The 6,892-nt window shown below is 53.9% G+C and overlaps 1 long non-coding RNA gene across 1 annotated transcript; it reads right to left on the reverse strand.

The window, feature by feature from the left end:
• Positions 1–348: 348 nt before the first annotated feature.
• Positions 349–5,423, reverse strand: LOC134555136 (uncharacterized). Its single transcript, XR_010081375.1, has 3 exons — positions 5,160–5,423; positions 3,123–3,225; positions 349–1,684 (listed from the first exon to the last, which is right to left on the reverse strand). It is a non-coding gene; the product is annotated as an uncharacterized LOC134555136 (long non-coding RNA).
• Between the last annotated feature and the right edge of the window lie 1,469 nt (positions 5,424–6,892).

Genomic DNA, 6,892 nt, shown 5'->3' on the forward strand with positions numbered 1-6,892 from the left:
GCCTGTGTGCACTGCATTCCCACCTGGATAAACCCTGGGATTCAGAGCCCAGCACAGCCTGTGTGCTCTGCATTCCCACCTGGATAAACCCTGGCATTCAGAGCCCAGCACAGCCTGTGTGCTCTGCATTCCCACCTGGATAAACCCTGGGATCCAGAGCCCAGCACAGCCTGTGTGCTCTGCATTCCCAGAGGAAGGCTGGACCCATCTCACCCCACGGCACCTCCAGAGGGAGCTGCCCCTGCTCCAGGATCACCTCTGCTCCCACAGAGCCACATCTGGCACTGCAGGAGGGCTGGACTGGGCTGCTGCAGCGCCCTGAGCAACAAACAGGGTGCCAGGCTGTGTCTGACTCAGTGTTTTTTCTTTTTGTTTGTTTTTTGTTTGGTTGGGTTTTTTTCTTATACTACTACATTTTTATTTTAATATTCCTAGTAAGGAACTGTTATTCCTATTCCCGTATCTTTGCCTGAGAGCCCCTGAATTTGAAAACTATAACAATTCAGAGGGAGGGGGTTACATTCTCCATTCCAAGGGAAGCTCCTGCTTTCCCTAGCAGAACATTCACCCGTCCTTCCAAACCAAGCTGGGGCTGCCCCTGGATCCCTGGCAGTGCCCAAGGCCAGGCTGGACACTGGGGCTGGAGCAGCCTGGGACAGTGGGAGGTGTCCCTGCCATGGCAGGGGGGCACTGGGGGGATTTGAGGTCCCTCCAGCCCATTCCAGGATTCCAAGGTTCTGTGCAGGATTCCCAGCAGATTTCTGGCCAAGCTGAGCCCCACCAGGATGTGGGGTCAGACTGCCCCAGCCCCCTCCCACAGGGACAGAACACTCTCAAACCCAATGCCACCCTATAAATTAAACAGCTCTTAAATATAAAACCACAAATTGAAGATCTTTGCTGGATTTCATCCCCTATGCAGCAGCACTTTTGTTCCCAGCTGCTTTTCTGGTTTACTTTTTGTTTTCTTTTCATAACTTTATGATTTTAGGGCAGAACAAAGAGACTCCCTCGTTTCTGTCAGCCTTTGCTTGCTGGTGACTCAGGTGCTCTGGGGGCAAAGCCAAGGCTCTGGCTGCAAATGGAATTAATCATTCCCAAAGTCCTAAACTGCTCCTGGATAGATTGAAAGCACAGTTAAATCTGCATAGATTTAAAGTACATCTTCATCGTGTTTAAAGCTTTAGAAGGAACTTGTGTGTGAGTAACACCCAAAACTCATCCTGTGGCTGCCCCTGGCTCCCTGGCAGTGCCCAAGGCCAGGCTGGACACTGGGGCTGGAGCAACCTGGGACAGTGGGAGGTGTCCCTGCCATGGGGTGAACTTCAAGGGCCCTTCCCACCCAACCATTCCATGATTCCAGGATAAATTACAACTCTGATATTTACTTACAGGAGGAAAACTCACCAAGGTAAACTGGCTCCTGTTGGAGGCCAGGAATAAACCCAGCCCTGCACAAACTCAGGAATAATTGAACTGGAAAAGCTCCAGGCTCTCCTCCAGCACTGCACACTGCAGGGGAAAACTCTCTCCTTTGAATATCCAGGTCTGGTGGGATTCCTTTGTAATCTCCACTCCCCTCCAGGTCTTTTGAAGCTTCACTTTAGGCTGAGTTCAAGTGAGTAGTCTTGATTTGTGATTCCTCACGGCATTTTCACTCTGGAGCTCTCTGTTGCTTTGTTTGCTTGGAAAAGAGGATAAAAAACAGTGAGTGAAGAGAAATCACTCTGTAAATCAATGCCTGGCGAGCCTTTAGCTGAGAAATGATTTTATTTATTAAAGATGTGAAAATCCCCCTTCCATTTCACACCTAAATCTTCACTTAAGCAAGATAACTCCAGTCCTGGATGAGGAACAACCAGGGAGAAGGAGAAATGTCTGGGAGGAGCAGAAGTGGTGGGGGTTGAGCTCGTCAGGGTTTTATAACACAGAAAAGAGACAGTGGAGTTCACAACACCAAAAAGAGAGAATAGAATCTGAAATATGGCCCTAAAATCTGCTCCATCCGTACAACAACAGCTTTTCCCAGCTGCCTGACAGCTTTAAAGATGTTCCATCAGGAGGAATAACAGAGATATTTGTCACCGAGGTCAGTGGTTATTTTATCCCCAGTTTAGGTTTTCTGACTCATTCAGGAATCAAAGCCTTGTGACAGGCACAGGAGGATGAAGGATTTGGGCAGTGCTGACCCACAACACATCCCCCAGCTCTGCTGCGTCCAGCCTGCTCAGGAACTGCCCTTGCCCGAGTCCTTTCTTATTTATATTGATACAAATAAACATTTTTCAGGTCATATTTTGCAGTGGAGCAGCATCATTTTAATATTAACTCATTCTCCTGCTAGAGAAATTAAAGTTCTGCGGTGGCTTCACAGTGATTTGGGAAGAGAAAAATCCTCTTTTAACATCATTTACTTGATTTATTTATTTTATTTTTTTTAAGTTTAACTGGAGAATTCCCATTTGGCTCAAGCCACAGAGTGTTGATTTGAGATTATGGAATTTTTAAGCAGCAGCAATTTTGGGAATGAAGAAGGAGCTGCGTTGGCAACAGGGCTGGGTTCAAGTGTTGCTCATCCACTCAAGGGCTCTTTTCCCATCCATGGGATTGGATGGGATACTGGGGAGGAATTTGTGGTTGTGAGGGTGGGGAGGGGCTGGGCTGGAATTCCCAGAGCAGCTGTGGCTGCCCCTGGATCCCTGGCAGTGCCCAAGGCCAGGCTGGACACTGGGGCTGGAGCAGCCTGGGACAGTGGGAGGTGTCCCTGCCATGGGGTGAACTGTGAGGCCCCTTCCCAGCCAGGCCATCTGGGATTCTGGGATTCTGGGATTCTGGGATTCTGGGATTCTGGGATTCTGGGATTCCGGGATTCTGGGATTCCAGGATTCTGGGATTCCAGAATTCTGGGATTCTGGGATTCCAGAATTCTGGGATTCTGGGATTCTGGATTCTGGGATTCTGGATTCTGGGATTCTGGGATTCCGGATTCTGGGATTCTGGGATTCTGGATTCTGGGATTCTGGGATTCTGGGATTCTGGGATTCCGGATTCTGGGATTCCGGATTCTGGGATTCTGGGATTCCATCCCACCTCAGAGCAGCTTTTCCCCATGGATTCCTCACCTCTCTGCACATCCTCAGTCTCAGCCCATCCCAGCCCCTGCTGCTCTCCTCTCCTTGGGGCTCAGCATTCCAGGGAAAAGGAGGGTCGGGAAGAGTTTTGTTCCTGGAGGGAGAGTGGAGAAACATCCATGAGAATCTGTCCTCCAGCCTGCACCCCTCCTGTCCCAGGGGAGCACTGCATGGGCTGTGCCTGGAAAATCCCCCCAGAAAGCAGGGAATCCACAGCAATTGTGGTTAAAAAGAGGTGGATTTCTGTGTTTGGCTGGGGTGGGCTCCCAAAGAGCTCCCAGGAGAGGAATCCTCCCCATCCTGTGCCTGTTTAACAGGGATTCAGTGAAGGGCAGCTCCTCCTCTCAAGGAACCTCTCCGCTGCTGATTGAGGAACATTAAGAAGCTGCAATAAATTATTTCTCTTCTTGTTGTGGTCTCTGGGCATGGGGAGAACCACAGGAGGCACCACTGCATCCAAAAAAATCAGGAAATAACATCAGAGTGCAAGCACAGCACTATCATGAACAAGTTGTAACAATTGAATTCATTATTGAAAGTGAAATTTCCCCTATTTTCAGCAGGTTCTTGTGCCTTTGGGATGGATTGTGCAGCTCCGTCCCCTCCAGCAATAAAACCTTAATAGACTGAAACTTTCCAATTGTGTGGCTGGCAATGGGATGCAGTTTCATTTTATAAGGGGCCATCAATAATACATAAAAAATATTGTAAACCAGAATGTGATTATTTTAATTCCTCAGAGCAGGTCTGGAGAAACGGGGGGTGAAATGCAACACTCAGCAGGGGCCAAATGCAATTATTTATTCCTGCTAAATTCCACTGGAGCTGGTCAGACCCTGCTGCTCCAAAAACCTCCCCCCAGTCTTGGTGCCCCAAGAATTGTGGATTCCTCACCCCTGGAAGTGTCCAAGGCCAGGCTGGACAGGCTTGGAGCACCCTGGGACAGTGGAAGGTGTCCCTGAACGTGGCAGGGGTGGGATGGGAAGAGCTTTAAGGTCCTTCCCACCCAAACCATGCAATTCCATCTTAATTAAATCCTAATCCTAAAATACCACCCCTGCTCAGCAAGCTGCACCAGGCTCTAGGTTTGATGTGAATGAACTGGGCAGGAAATAGGTTCTAAATTGTGTTTTTCAACCAAAAACCTCTCTTAGGCAGAGGCTGGGCTTGAGGACACGTTTTTCCATTATCCCCAGCTCTGGTCCCTGGCCTGGCCGTGGGACAGGGACACCCTGGGGCCAGCACAGGGTAAAGAGAAGGATTTCCTGCAGATGCTGTCACCCCCGGCAGGGCCTGATGCTGGGTGACAGAAGTGGGACAGCAGAGAGCTGCAGTCAGCACTGTGCAGTGCATCCTGCTGCTTCCCCATGGCCAGGGGACAGGGACAGGGACCCGCTCCAGGCTGGGCCAGGCGGGGCTGCAGCCCCTCAGACACCCCCTGCCTCCTCCTGGGCCCCTCTGGGACTCTTCCACCCCTCAGACACGGTGAAAGGCCAGTCTGTAATGGAAGGAGGAAGAGGAGGAGGATTTTAAGGCCTTGGGGTTTCATTGGAAGGCAGATTTCTGTTGGAAAGGGTAAAGCGGAATTTGGCTCTCCCTCATGTCCATGGATGACAGGATAACCACTGAGTGCTCTACAGACTGACTTGTGCTTTACTTCTCTTTTACCTAGAAAGATAAATTACGGGGTGTTCATTTAATACATGCATATGTAATTAGCACATAATCTAGTTTAGCATCATGACAGGGGTGGGAATCACAGGACCTTTAATGTCCCCTCCACCCCAGAGCAGTCTGTGACACCCTGCTCTAAAAGAATCAAAGTCCAAGCACGGGGCTGGTCTCTCATTCAAGTACAATTAAAGCTATTTAATTAGTGTTTAATGTGGTGACAATGCACATCAACAGAAAGTGTGAGATCACAGAAAGTGAGAGATCACAGAATCACAGAACCTCCTGAGCTGGAAGGGACCCCCAAGGATCATCCACCCCCACAGTCCCCCCTGTGCCTCAGAGCTCTGTCCAAACCTTTTGGGCTGTGATTTCTCCCTGTCTCACCACGCAAAGCCCAGCCCAGCTGTCCCTGAGCCACCCCAGGCACCAGGAGGGGACATTTCTGTGGGCAGGCAGGGCCAGCATCTCCTGGAGCTGTGCACAGCAGCACGAACACGTTCTGCACCAGGCTCCCTCCTGCTGCCACCTCAGCATTTCCCTGGATACACTGGCCCAGTGCATCCCTGCAGGAAGAACAGCACCCAGCACCCAGCACCCACACCCAGCACCCAGCACTGGCACCCAGCACCTACACCCAGCACCCAGCACCCAGCACCGGCACCCAGCACCCAGCACCCAGCACCCACACCCAGCACCCACACCCAGCACCCAGCACTGGCACCCAGCACCCAGCACCCACACCCAGCACCCAGCACTGGCACCCAGCACTGGCACCAAGCACCCACACCCAGCACTGGCACCCAGCACCCAGCACTGGCACCCAGCACCCACACCCAGCACTGGCACCCAGCACTGGCACCAAGCACCCACACCCAGCACTGGCACCCAGCACCCAGCACTGGCACCCAGCACCCAGCACCCAGCACTGGCACCCAGCACCCAGCACGGGCACCCAACATCCAGCACCCAGCACTGGCACCCAGCACCCAGCACTGGCACCAAGCACCCACACCCAGCACTGGCACCCAGCACTGGCACCCAGCACCCAGCACCCAGCACCCAGCACTGGCACCCAGCACCCAGCACCCAGCACCCAGCACTGGCACCCAGCACCCAGCACTGGCACCCAGCACCCAGCACTGGCACCCAGCACTGGCACCCACACCCAGCACCCAGCACCCTGCACGGGCACCCAGCACCCAGCACCCACACCCAGCACCCACACCCAGCACCCACACCCAGCACTGGCACCCAGCACCCAGCACCCAGCACGGGCACCCAACATCCAGCACCCAGCACTGGCACCCAGCACCCACACCCAGCACTGGCACCCAGCACTGGCACCCAGCACCCACACCCAGCACCCAGCACCCAGCACCCAGCAGCAGCTGGGGCAGGTCTGGGCCAGCAGGAGCAGCTCCCTGCAGGGGAAGGAGCTCTGGGGCTCCTCACCTGAGCCTTGCTCTGCAGAGGACCTGCCAGGTGGGCTCATTCAGCAGTCACACCTGAGGTCACACCTGCAGAGCTTTCCAGAACAGGGAGAGTCACCCAAGGGACAGGAGGTGACAGGGACCTGGGAGGGACACACAGGGCAGGCCTCAGGGGTGTCAGGCAGCACCTGGGCCAGGTGAGCACACCCACACAGCTCAGCCAGGGGGGCTCAGGGGAGACCTGCACTGCCACAGCCTCCAGAAGTGTCCCCACAGCCCCAGCTGTGCCCTGGGCAGGCTGAGCTCAGCCCTCGCTGCAGGCAGCGCTGGGGACACGAGCTGGCTGTGACAGCTGCGGTCCCTTCAGAGCCCCACGCAGGGCTGGATGTGACAGCAGGCAGCAGCTCCACGTGCAGGGCTGAGCAATAATCTGCTTTTCCTTGGCAGGAGCTGCACTCCCGGCTGGCCCAGCACTGCTGCAGCTCCCCTGGGGCTCAGGGATGGCTCCCACAGCCACGTGCTGAGTGTTGTGACATTTCACAGCCTTCCTGCCCCTCACCCCTCATCCTCACCCCTCTGCCTGAGGGTACAGCACCCCAGTGCCAACAACACCTGCACAAGTGCCACATGGCAGGCCCGGGGTGCCAGCTCTGTCCT

The sequence above is a fragment of the Prinia subflava genome, chromosome 9, assembly GCF_021018805.1.
Source record: "Prinia subflava isolate CZ2003 ecotype Zambia chromosome 9, Cam_Psub_1.2, whole genome shotgun sequence".
Taxonomy (NCBI): Eukaryota; Metazoa; Chordata; class Aves; order Passeriformes; family Cisticolidae; genus Prinia; species Prinia subflava.